Raw genomic sequence first — 12,966 nt, forward strand, 5'->3', positions numbered from 1 at the left:
GAAAAAGTCTTTGCCCTCAAAACATCCTTAAATAGGCTATTTTGAGAGACACTATCTTTATCTTTCCCATTACAGCACCCTGTCCATTTATCACACTTCACACATAAATATTTGTTGGTTTGTTTATTGTTTTGTTCACCTATTCTTTAAGCTATATTCTTCATTCTGTTCCATTCTGTGTCATGGAGTCCGCCTGGTACCTTACAGATAGAATGTTCTTAGTTGGGGCATCTAGTTTGACAGTAACAGGGGGCTTCTTCAGGGCTTTGGGGTGATTGATATGGTAAAAAGAAATACAAACCTTTGTTTCCAAATTCATGCTTTTTTCATTGGTCTGCATATTAACAAAACAAAACAAAATCCCCACCCTAGAAGGATGAAGCTTCATGAGCCTCAAGGCAGCTGTGCCTTTCCTGAGGCTCCCCCATCAGAGCCCCATGGTCCCTGGAGGTGGGTTCTGTACATCTTCCCACTGGGCATCAGCCAGGCCAGACAGAGGGCCATGGTATTCAGCCTGGTGGTTCCCTCTGAAGATTCTTCAAACCCAGATTCACTGAGGTGGTTTAAGGTGGTTTGAAGGAGTGGCTTCTCCTGTTCCTACTCCTAGAAGGCTCTGTCCTTCATTTTTTATATGGAGATATCAGATTCTTTTTAAGTCTAATACAAGTAAGTTTTCTAGATTAACACTGAAATGAGAACAGACCTGTAAAAATTTCTCACAGAACAGCAATATTCAGCCTGGGAATGGTTCCCTCGCTTGAGAAACCCAGAGAGTATAAGGGAAATGTCTTATTTCCACCAATAATTTCTCTGCGGACAAAAATGCTTTAATTTCCATCAAAGCAAATTTCCATGCTTTAATTTCCATCTGTTTGCTTCCTAACCAATGCTACCACTATGGTTGGCACCTGAAATGATTTTAAATTTTAAAGGTGTGTATATATTTGAATATATTGAATATATGTTTTGAACACATATATATTCAACATACTGAATATATTTCTCAGAATCACATAAACCCATGTGCAAAAAGGCAACCTGGTATCTCTAAAACTGTACACATCTTTTATCTTGAGCTCTCATTCTGCCTAATGCTAGAAACCGTAATCTGGTCGCCTCCCGAGTGCAGCATTGATTACCAGTGGAAGGTCTCTATAAGTAATTTAGTGTTTGTAGGCATTTAAGCGCCTCTGTAACAAAATAGGTTTAAGTCAACTCTGGGGATGCAAAGGAATGTTTTTTCCCTCCGAGGGCGGTCCATGTATGATTCACATTTAAGCGTTGAGCTAGTAGGCTTTAGCAAGACTGGATAGCACGGGTGGTGGAAATGCTTTGCTCTTAAAGCCTCGGCCCTATTTTTGCTTGGTGTTTGGAAGCCACTCAAGGACTATCCGCTGGGAATTTGGGCTGGGGAGACTTGCACAGTCTTTGAGCCCTCTGCACACCCACATTCTCGCCCTCCAGGCATGTGACGTGCGCGTGTGCGCGCGCATATTGGTGTGGCACGTGCCAACAAGAGAGCTCCAGGTGGGTCCCTTGGGCACAGAGCTCGTAAGTCAACACCCAGGGTGTAGAGACCAAAGTGGGGACCTTTTATTAGGTCATGGGAGAGGACACTCAAGGACAGAGTCTTCTCTCTAACCAGTTCTCACACCACATCTGGCTTCTCCTTTTGCCAGACTGGAAGGGTTGATTTGCTCAAATGAATGTGTTCTGGGGATTTGGGGAAAGTTTCCAATTATTCAAAACCCTTGAGAAAACTTCTTGACACTTATGTGACCATCTCTCGTAAGCTATTATATTTGGGTATGTGCTTGCAGGTTACTGTCATTATGTTTTCATACATTTTATTTGTATTTACACCTTTTTCTTTTTGAGGCAGTTAGCTCCTTAAAGAGCGGTCTCATTTTTTTTTTTTTTTTTAATTGTTAACAAACTTCATGTCATGAGAGTTAAATGTTGGCTGGATATACTAGTAAGCAAAAACAACTCATTTCTTAGGGGAAAAAAATCATGAAAAACTCCAGTTTTAAAAATTTGGATACTCAGGGCTCCTGGGTGGCTCAGTCAGTTAAGGGTCCAACTTCGGCTCAGGTCATGGTCTCGCAGTTTGTGAGTTCGAGTCCTATGTAGGGCTCTGTGTCGACACCTCAGAGCCTCAGACACAGATTCTGTGTCTCCTTCTCTCGCTCTGCCCCTCCTTTGCTCATGCACGTGCGAGCACTCTCTCTCTCTCTCTCTCTCAAGAATAAATAAACATTATTATTTTTTTAATTTGGATATTCAAAAGCTCCTTAGAAATAACAATTTGAGGGGCGCCTGGGTGGCGCAGTCGGTTAAGTGTCCGACTTCAGCCAGGTCAAGATCTCGCGGTTCGTGAGTTCGAGCCCCGCGTCGGGCTCTGGGCTGATGGCTCAGAGCCTGGAGCCTGTTTCTGATTCTGTGTCTCCCTCTCTCTCTGCTCCTCACCCGTTCATGCTCTGTCTCTCTGTCCCAAAAAATAAATAAATGTTGAAAAAAAAAAAAAAAGAAATAACAATTTGAGCCTCAGTGAGTTAGGTATCCGACTATTGATTTTGGCTCAGGTCATGATCTCAAGGTCATGAGATCAAGCCTGGTGTTGGGCTCCGTGCTGAGTGTGAACATGGAGCCTGCTTGGGATTCTCTCTAGAAAAGAAAAAGAAAGAAAGAAAGAAGAAAGAAAGAAAGAAAGAAAGAAAGAAAGAAAGAAAGAAAGAAGAAAGAAAGAAAAAAGAAAAAAGACAGAAAGAAGAAAAGAAAAGAAATAACAACTTGCTCAGTCACACAAGTAGTTTAAGGGACTGTTCCCATAAGATAGGCAGATACCTGGAGAAACCTCCTATTCTTAATATTTTCCTAAGGTTGAAATGTGAAAGAAACCCCAGAGATTGCCATTCTTATCACTCTATCATCATCCTTATCAACCTGCTACCAAGTCCTAGATAATTTTTTAATTGGAAATAACAGAACTCTCTGTACTGGTTCCTATTCGTGAAATTTTTTTACCTTCAAGTACACTTCACATATTTCTCATGGAATTCTATAGGTTAAAAATATGGTTTCCCAACCCCCCGTCTTAGATTTAGGTTGACATCCCACCAAACAAATTAGAACCGGCTTTAATGTTCGATAAGAGAACACTAAGGCTACAGAGATCCGAGGGAGCCACATTCAAGACGGGGCGTCATTTTTTTTTTTTTAAATACATCTTGAACTCTCAATGTGTGTCTGCAGTTTTGCACAAAGAATTTCTAAGATGGACTATAACACGGGCCTTATCAAGAAGTTGATAACCTAGGGGAAATACAAGTGTATTTTTATTTTTATTTTTTTATTTTTTTTTTTAATTTTTATTTATTTTTAATTTTTTTTAACGTTTATTTATTTTTGAGACAGAGAGAGACAGAGCATGAACGGGGGAGGGTCAGAGAGAGAAGGAGACACAGAATCCGAAACGGGCTCCAGGCTCTGGGCCATCAGCACAGAGCCTGACGCGGGGCTCGAACCCATGGACCGCGAGATCATGACCTGAGCCGAAGTCAGATGCTTAACCGACTGAGCCACCCAGGCGCCCCTACAAGTGTATTTTTAAAAAGTGGGTCACAAGGAAATAAAGTACAAAATGAGTCCTACACGAGCGGTAACATCATGATGTTTTAGGAACATAAACAATGAGAAACGATGTCTGGGGGGGACCTGTGAGTGCCACACACAGCAACCACAACACCATGCCGAGTGCAAATGGGCCAATGCATGACCCCGGGAGAGTCATTACTCAAGAAGTTACCCAGCCGAGGTCCAAGCTTCAGGACAGCACGACCATCCGGAAGGTGCTCTGAAAACATTAAATAGCAGCGGCTCTCCTCCACCTCTACATCATGAATTTTTGAGCTCCTGCTGTGTGTAGGGCACTGGGCTGCACACTTGGTGGGAAACACAAAGAGACCTAAACAAGGTCTCGATTCTCTAAGTGCTTGGACTGAAGTCAAAGGAGCACGCCCCAGACCAGGGCTGGCATTGGCAAAGGACTGCCTCTGTGGTGGCACCGTGGTGAGCTTCAGCCATCTGGGGTCTGCTCCTCGGTGGGCAGCCATACACACAGCAGCTGACAGCACCCCCGGGCGGAGGTCAGAATCTTCACGGTGGACTCACACTGACCCACCTCTAGAGAGGCCGTTGTGTGGCCCGGACCAGCAAAGTATTAATCCACTGTGAGGAAGAATTCTCCACGGATTGGCCTGTCTTCTGGGGTGCACCTTCCAAGGCGCCTGGGAGACAGAATGGGTGATCGGAAGGTTGCTTGGTGACACCAGGTTTAAAAAAAGGGGTAGATCGTCCTGAAGCATATTGCAACCTGTTGACGGCGGAACAGGATGAAAGTCCGCTGCTGTTCATCAGAGAGCTTGCATCCTCTGGAGGCTGCATTTCCATTGCTGGAGAGCGGGCCACTGGCGCCCCCCTGCTCTCCGTCTTTCCCACTGTCTCCACCCCATTGACTCATCTGATAGGAGAGTCTTTAAAAAAATATTTTGTTATTTTGAGAGAGAGTGAGACACAGCATGAGCAGGGGAAGAGCAGAGAGAGTTAGGGGGGACAGAGAGAGAGAGAGAGAGAGAGAGAGAGAGAATCCCAAGCAGGTTCCATGCTATCAGCACACAGCCCGACTCCAGGCTTGATTTCATGAACTGTGGGATCATGACCTGAGCAGAAACCAAGAATCAGTGGCTTAACTGACAGAGCCACCCGGGTGCTCAGAGAGTCTTTCTTTAGATTGGACCATATGTGGATTAATTAAACTGGAATCCAGCTGCTATTCAAACATAAATGGAAAGATCACTTAGACTCCTATTGCCTGTACGGAGTACGGATCTCCTGCACACGCCTTATCTCATGAATTCTCAACATTCTTTGTAGACGGTGGAAACTAACAACTGTTTTTAACCTACTGTGTGTCAGTCTCTTCGATTGCTTTGCGTTTTTCCTCTGACCCTTGCCCAATTCTGTCATGTCAATAGAATTTTGCTGGTTTGCCTTTGAGAAAACGGGAGCGCTGGAAATTAACCCCGGGGTAGCCGGTGGTAAGAGCCTAAATTAAAGTTAGGTAAAACTCCCAACACTCCTAACCCTGAGTTCAGGGATTTCCAACTACTTCATGAGAACAGAATTAATAAATCCAGACAGCACACGAAGAGGCCAGTGAGTGCCAATGTCGAACAGCGCCGGAGATCCGCACCGGGAAGGTTGGGGACGTGAGCAGGAGGGTAAAACCATAAAACAAAGGTCAGCAAAGACACTTCGATGAGAAAAATTATAAATGCGGCTGCTGGCATTTTAATGATCCAAATGAGCATCCAGAAGGAACTGACATGGAAATGTTGGTTTTGAATGGAGTAAGGAGCGGCCTGTTGGCTTCCTTCAACCGGTAATGTCTGAATTACTGTTCCTTTTCCTGAAACCCAAACTCATCTTCATTTAAATTAGACAAGAATAAAATTTATTTAGCATGCATCGGTCCCCCCTGGGTTTCCTTGAGCCCAATTTGGTTTTGTCACTGGCCTGTGGTGGCCCGTTTCCGAGGTCAGAGTGTGGGCTGCAGTGGCCGGGAGTGACTCAGAGGGGAGCGGCTGGCTTCCTCCGGGCAGGGTCGCACCGGGCTGTCACCCAGCACTCAGGCACTGCCCACTGGGGCCTTTCTCCAATATGCCACTTGGCAGGTGTTGCCCGATCTGCCGGGGATCTAATGAGAATCGGGGAGACTCTGGGAAGCCTTTCAACTCTATCGGGGCTTGCAAGGACTGCTGGTAGGAGGCGAGGGTGACCCCGTGGACAGTGAAAGAGATGAAAGTAAGCCTTTTGGATTAACTGAGATTTAGGAAATAAAAGGATTAGTGGGACACAAAAGCTAGATTTACGGGTTTATTTAGCCAGGGTGGTGTGGCATGCTGGGACGTCCCACAACCCGAAAGAGATAAAAGGGGCTAACTCAGAAGGTCGCAGGGCAACAGAGATGAGCAGGGTCCCCCCAAAAGCCTGCTAAATCTTCTGATAATTGAAAATGGGCCAGAAAGGGATACTCCCCCATTATGAATTCTGACTCCTCCAGTTGGCAATAAAAAGAGATACAATGACAAGGCATCCCATGGAGTGAGGGTCAGGGCTCAAATAAGCTTAGGAAGTAGAAAGTTCCTTTTATGACAAAGTCTTATTCATAGATTGTTTCTGTCTTCAGCAACAAAGCAAAGTTTAGCATTAGAGGATGGGAGATTTAATATCATTTGTAGGTAACAAAAATCCCAAAGATATCTTCTTATGTGGGTTATCTTTGCTCAGTATTTGTCTTCTCCCAAATGGTCGGGACAGAAATCCTGAACACTAGAAGGGGTGAAAGCGTGTCTGGTCTAACTAGCTGTATAGGGTGGGGTATCAGCTCCATCCGCCCCCCCCCCCCCCCCCAGTGCCATGGACGGCCCTCTGCCACAGGCAAGGACCGTCCCGGTTATGGACAGAACAGTGTGCTTTAGAGGCAAGCTGCTTTACTGTAAGACAAAAGAGTTTTTAAAAGTTCTTCCTCACATTATACCTAAATCTACTGGTCTTTGCTCTGCCAGACGGAGAAATTTAGAACAAATCTACCCTACTGCTTATATGATTTCCATCCGAACGTCTGAAAATAGCTAGTACAATGTGTTGAAACATGTCCTTTCCCTGGCTAAACTTCTCACCCGCCTCGTGGTAAGTCTTATATTCGGTTTCTGGTTCCTTCCCTGGGACACTAAGAAGGTGGGTGTTTTGAGCTTCCTTCCACACTGCTCTCCAAGCTGTGCCCAGAATCACTAATGAGGTTTATCTCCCTGATCAGGTGTCTTCTAATCCCTGCACCACTGTGTTCAATAAACATATCCCATGAAGCTATCCTCATCAAAGTTTTCTTCTCCTAGGACGAGACTACCAAACAGACATTACACAGCTACCTTAAGAGCTATAATTAATACACGTTACCCCATGTCTTCGCTTGGTATTCATCAGACATGTATGGAGCACTTGCTAAATATCTGGTGGCCACTCACTGCGAAGAAAAAGTTATTAAGAAGACACGGTCACGGCCCCAGAGGAACTCACAATTTAAAAGAGCACACAGACGCTTACGTAATCATACTGAAATGTGCTATAAGTTTCATTCCTTCATGACTGCTATTTATCTGCATCTTGACATCCTGTCCTTCTGATCATACTTTTGAAGTCATTAAGAAAACACATAGAAGCTTCCAAAATAGAAGTGGGTTGAGTCAAAGTACATACAAGCCAAATACATACATACATAAGCAAATAAAAAGACTTTGACGGTTATTCAGTGAAGTGATTTTCAAAAAATTTTAGCAGAATCACCTTTCCTCCCGAGGCGCAAGTTCAACATGGACAGCAGGGGCGGGGAGCAGCTTTGCCTGGGTGCGACGGTAGGATTCTATTGGTTGCGGCTGCCTCCTTCTCCCCTGCCCTTCCTCACTGCCCTCCGCCCTGCCCAGCCTCAAGAAGCCGGCTCAACGCTTTCCTTTCTCAGATAAGGAGACTGAACTCCAGAGCAGATGCCAAGGGAAGAGAAAAAAACCGGAAAGACCAATCTGTGCCAGAGCTAAGGCCAGAAACAAAAACTCGTTTGAAGAACTGTGTTCAGATAGGGGTGACGTTATGCCTGCTGTCTTTTCTGTGAGGTGAATCGTGGAATATCCGTGAAGAGTCTGCCTAGTGAAAAAGCAACAGAGAAGCGAATAGTACAGGGAGGAGACTGCTCTTTCTTTTGTGATTGAGCAATACATGTAAACTCCGCAAACTTAGGGGAGCCTGGGTGGCTCAGTGTTACACGTCTGATTTGGGCTTAGGTCACGATCTCACAAGTCGTGAGTTTGAGCCCCACGTCGGGCTCTGTGCTGACAGCTGGAGCCTGGAGCCTGCTTTGGATTCTCTGTCTCCCTCCCTCTCTACCCATCCCCCACTTGCACATGCATATGCTCGCTCTCTCTCTCTCTCTTTCTCAAAAATAAACAAATAAACATTGGAAAAAAAGTCTATAAACTCTGCAAAGTTAAAGGCGCATGGTGCCCACGGAGTCCTGGGTCCCTCTCCATGGCTCTGTGAGCATAGCTGGGGACCAAGTACAAAAAGAGAGGGGGTCCTAACGAGGAAACGTACAAATGACGGCTTTCACATTTTTGCTGCCAAACACGTACGATGAAAGACACTGTTTTTTGAAACGGAAACCCAGGCTTTTAATGACTATTTCATGCACACTTTCCGCTGAGGCTCTCTGTTAAGTACTGGGCCTGTGCTGGAGGATGAAGCACACACAGGCTCCACGCCCAAGGCACATAATGCAGTGGGAAGGTCGCTTGGCAGAATCATTCATTCCTCTTTCCGGGGTGAGAGACCGAGGCACAGAAAGGGGCCGCCTGTGGCCTTGCTGCAGTCAGCCCCGGGACGCTGGAGGGCCGCACGGATCCGCCACATAATTGTCGCAAGCGCCAGGAAGGTCACAGACGAGAGCGGAGGTGAGTACCCTCGGTCTCACCGCCTCAACTACAACTATTTCTGTTTTCCCTTATTTGTTTTCGCTGTCCTCGCACCGACCCTTTTGAGTAGCAGAAATAGTATACGCGGAATGGACTGCGCTATTCATGCATCGATTAGCCAAATCCTTGCTCGATATCTGTGACAGGCACTTCCGATCCCCGCAAACCTATGCTAAAATATCCAGACTGGCTTCTGGGTGTGGGCCTCCCGGAGTACCCATTGGCTCAACCAGCTCCCGACTCAGCCTGTGGTAAGGTGAGTATTCTTCTCTCTGGAACCTGAGGTTTGATTTCTGGAAGCCCGGGGACACAGAAGAATGGGAGGCTTCTGGGGGGCGTGGCCATAGAGGCAAGAGGACAGACGGGGGAGTAACGGGATGAAAGTGTCCGCGCATATTTCTCATATGTAGTAAAACTAAGCAATGCAGACAGCTTGCTAGAAGTCTCAGCTGATGATGAGGACTGGGTTTAAATGTGTTTACCAGTCCTCCGTGGTCTACAGAGCTTTTTCAAATCGTCACCCCTGGCAGGACACACGGTGTCTGTCTCTGCACCCCCACCTGTGAGCCCCACACCTGCTGCTGTCACAGATCCCCAGACTCTCCTTGCTGGGGTGGTTTGTCTCTTCCAGCCGGAAACCCCTCAAGGTCAGGACATGGGCCCTGGTACCTGTCAAGACGACCACTGTGTGTGTGTGGTGTCCCCAGTGAATGTCTCCTTGATTTCTTCAGGTTTCACTTGAAGTCATTTTGCTTTATTGTGGATACACACATATAATGGCCCCGTTCCCTTCTCTCTATCCAAATAGTCAACGCTCACAACATCATGTGGCTCCTACTTCTGAACTGCTCTTTCTTAAGTCCCACAGGGTCCCAGATCCCCCAAAGAACGTGCTGTAGGGTCTTTCTAAGAGCCCAAGTAGGGGCTCTCTGGACCAGACAAACAGATCCCATCTTTATTTAAAATTTTGGTATTCTAGGGGCTCCTAGGTAGCTCAGTTGGTTGAGCCTCTGACTCTTGGTTTCAGCTCAGGTCATGACCTTGCGGTTCATGAGATCGAGGCTCTGTGCTGATCGGCAGAGGCTGCTTGGGATTTTCTGCCTCCCTCTCTCTGTGTGCACCCCCCCCCCCAATAAATAAACATCTAAAAAAATTTTGATTTTTTTTTTGCATTAATTTTTTGACTTTTCAAAATAAGCATCTTGATTATTGATGTTCCCCTAAAATTTTATGTCAGCAGGGAATGTGTCCACGCTCCTCACCCGGGACCCAGGCTTGAGCCTGAGAGCAGCCAGGCTGCTTAGTTTGGTCTCTAGGGGCCTGCAGTGGGGGCAAGAGGTGGGCAGCCCAGGAGAGTCTAGTGGGAGGGGTTCCGTGGCTTCACTGCTGTGCAGAGTTGCCCGCATGGTTTTGTGTCTGTCGTCGTTAAGAGCCATGACAGTGGTCATTCTATTCCCCGAAGTCTCTGCTATGGCAACCAGAAGATAGTATAAGAAGTCCTTTGGGTCTTTCTCTAACACTAAGACTTGCCATATTGGTATCAATGATTAATTAAGAGTCTTTCTCCAGCCGTGGTCCCTCCCCTGGAGACAGACCCTCAGCATCCTTCTCTTAGTTGGAAACATCAGAGTTCTCCTGCTGGTGGTCCCTGCTTTCTCTGAGGTCAGAAGGCTGAGGCCAAGGCAGAGATTGGTTTCTCCATCAATTCCACCTCTCCTGCCTTGAGACATCATCGTCAAGAAAATCTACGAGCATGACTCTTGTTTTGCGTTTCTACTATGGATTTATTCTCTTCTGAAAAAGTCTCACTTTGTTGCCATAGAGTTTGAGCTGGACGGAGAGGTACATATATGCCCAGGCTTCACCTTAAACCTGAGCCCCTTGTGAGTTTTCTAAAGCTTTCCCACCATCTATTTAGTTACTGCTGCCAGCGTGCTTTCCATCTCATCTTGGGTTTCAGCCTTTCTCTCTTTGTTCATGAAGTTCACCTTTTGTTGAGATTTACTGAGAACACGTCAAGTATTTTCTAAAACTTCCTAGTATTTTTCATAGCAAAATATTTGCCCTGAAATGCCCTTCCTTCACTCTTGAGTGTCACCAGCTTCACGCATCTCATTGACCTTCTTTCTCCCCATCTTGATTGAGAAGAAATGTATCCAGACATCCTGCCAACGTGATAGGTCAAATCCTCTAATATTTACAGATAGCCCCAATTTGCAGCATGGTTAGGGTTTTGCCTTTCATTGTATGCTTTTATGAGTAATTTGCTAGGAAGTTGTAGGAGTCAATGAGGTCACTGTCTTATTACCACCTTAGAGATAAACATGGAATAACCAAGAGAACAGTCAACATGGATAAATAGACTCCCGAATGTTCTCAATTAATCTTCTGCCATGAAAGACAAGCTCTTTAAAAGTGACTTAGGGTTTTAATTGTTATTTATTCCTTATGTCTGCCCCCCTTGTACAGCAGCTGGTTTACCCTTTAGGCATATATTGTAGCTTAATGTGCCATGTTTCTTCACTAAATGTTAAAATACTTTTGATGGTCATTGTCTCTTTAAGATTATATGATTTCCAGTAGTTTATTTCTCAGAAGATTGTGAATGTGGCTGACAAAACCTTGCTTCCAGCTAAAAGACTGGTTTTTTTTTTTTTTTAATTTTTTTTTTCAGTGTTTATTTATTTTTGGGACAGAGAGAGACAAAGCATGAACGGGGGAGGGGCAGAGAGAGAGGGAGACACAGAATCGGAAACAAGCTCCAGGCCCTGAGCCATCAGCCCAGAGCCTGACGCGGGGCTCGAACTCCCGGACCGCGAGATTGTGACCTGGCTGAAGTCGGACGCTTAACCGACTGCGCCACCCAGGCGCCCAAAGACTGGGGTTTTTTAAGTGAATATAATAAGTTCATCCCCATTCCTAATACACACTAAAAATCCATGGAAAAAATTGAAAATAAGTTAAACCAAAATGAATAAAGCTAATGCTGATTAAAGCCAGAAAATCTGAACTCCAGCATTGTCTGTGGTCATGGAGAAAGAATTTTAACAGCCTGAGCGTGGCCTGGCTTTCCAGATAAAAGCAATGGGAACAATACTTAGAGCTCCAAGCCACTGGATAGAAAATAGAAGTGATGACTGTATGCTGAAACAGGGTTGGGGGTGTGGTCCTTATGTCAAAGCACAAATTCATCCAGGTGATCATTTAAATGTAATAGCTTTTCATAACATTGTAGAACTTTACTCTCCCATTTTGTAGATGAATAGACTGAGGTCCGCAAAGCTAAAGGTACTTGCCCAAAGCACACAGCTAGTCTGCTACGGAGCCTACAAGTTTTATTGGGCCAATACTGTACTTAACTGTACTGTGTGACATTATACTGCATCAGAGAACGTGCAAACACCATCAGGACCTAGATGATTCCCAAGTTCATAGGTCATTAGGACATAAAAATTAAGCGAAATTAAGTAAGCAAAGATTTCCATCGAATTAGCCTTTCCTCTTACTAGAAAAGTAATCAAAGGACTTTTAAAGTTGAAAAATAATAAATGTTTTCAATAGATTTTCAGAAAAATACAATACAAAAGAGTCAAGTAAGGTGACTACTAATTAGTTGATGCTTTAAATGTTTCTGAAAGAAGACCAGATTTTTAAGGCTTAAATTCTTAGTTCAGGCACACATAAATAGGCTAAACACTTGACTTCTCAGTTCTCAGCTAGATCCTGTATAGAGTGGGGTGTGGAATTAGATCAATAATTGCCTATGGCTGAATCACAGCAGTCTACCAAACCTGATTGCTGACCATTGTTAAGGGCCAAATTTTGTCCCCCCCCACCCCCTACCCCCACTGAATTCATATGTTGAAGTCCTGGCAACCCCCACTACCTCAGAATGTGACTACCTTTGGAAATAGAGTCTTCAAAGAGGTAATTGAGGTATAATGAAGCCCTATGGATGGCCCCTAGTCCTATATGACAGGTGTCCTTACAAGGAACGATGAAGAACAGACACACAGAGGGAAGACCATGCGAAGACACAGGGAGGAGGTGGCCATCCAAAAGCCAAGGAGAGAGAAGAAACCAACCTTCCTGATGTCTTGACCTTGGACTTCCAGCCTCCAGAAATGTGAGGAAATTAATTTCTGTTGTTCAAGCCATACAGTCTGTGGAACTTTGTTACGGCAGCTCTAGAAAACTAAGACAATCATAAACTAAAAACAGCTACCGTTTATTACACGTGAACTATGACAAGCACTTTACACACATTGTGTCGTGTGATCCTCTCACTATCTTCATGAACTAGGTACGTTATTACCCCCACTTTACAGGAGACAGAAGCTTATCTACCAGAATTCAAAACCAAGCTTCTTGCCACTCTTCA

The sequence above is a fragment of the Puma concolor genome, chromosome D3, assembly GCF_028749965.1.
Source record: "Puma concolor isolate L17-30 chromosome D3, mPumCon1.1.hap2, whole genome shotgun sequence".
In the NCBI taxonomy this organism is placed as follows: Eukaryota; Metazoa; Chordata; class Mammalia; order Carnivora; family Felidae; genus Puma; species Puma concolor.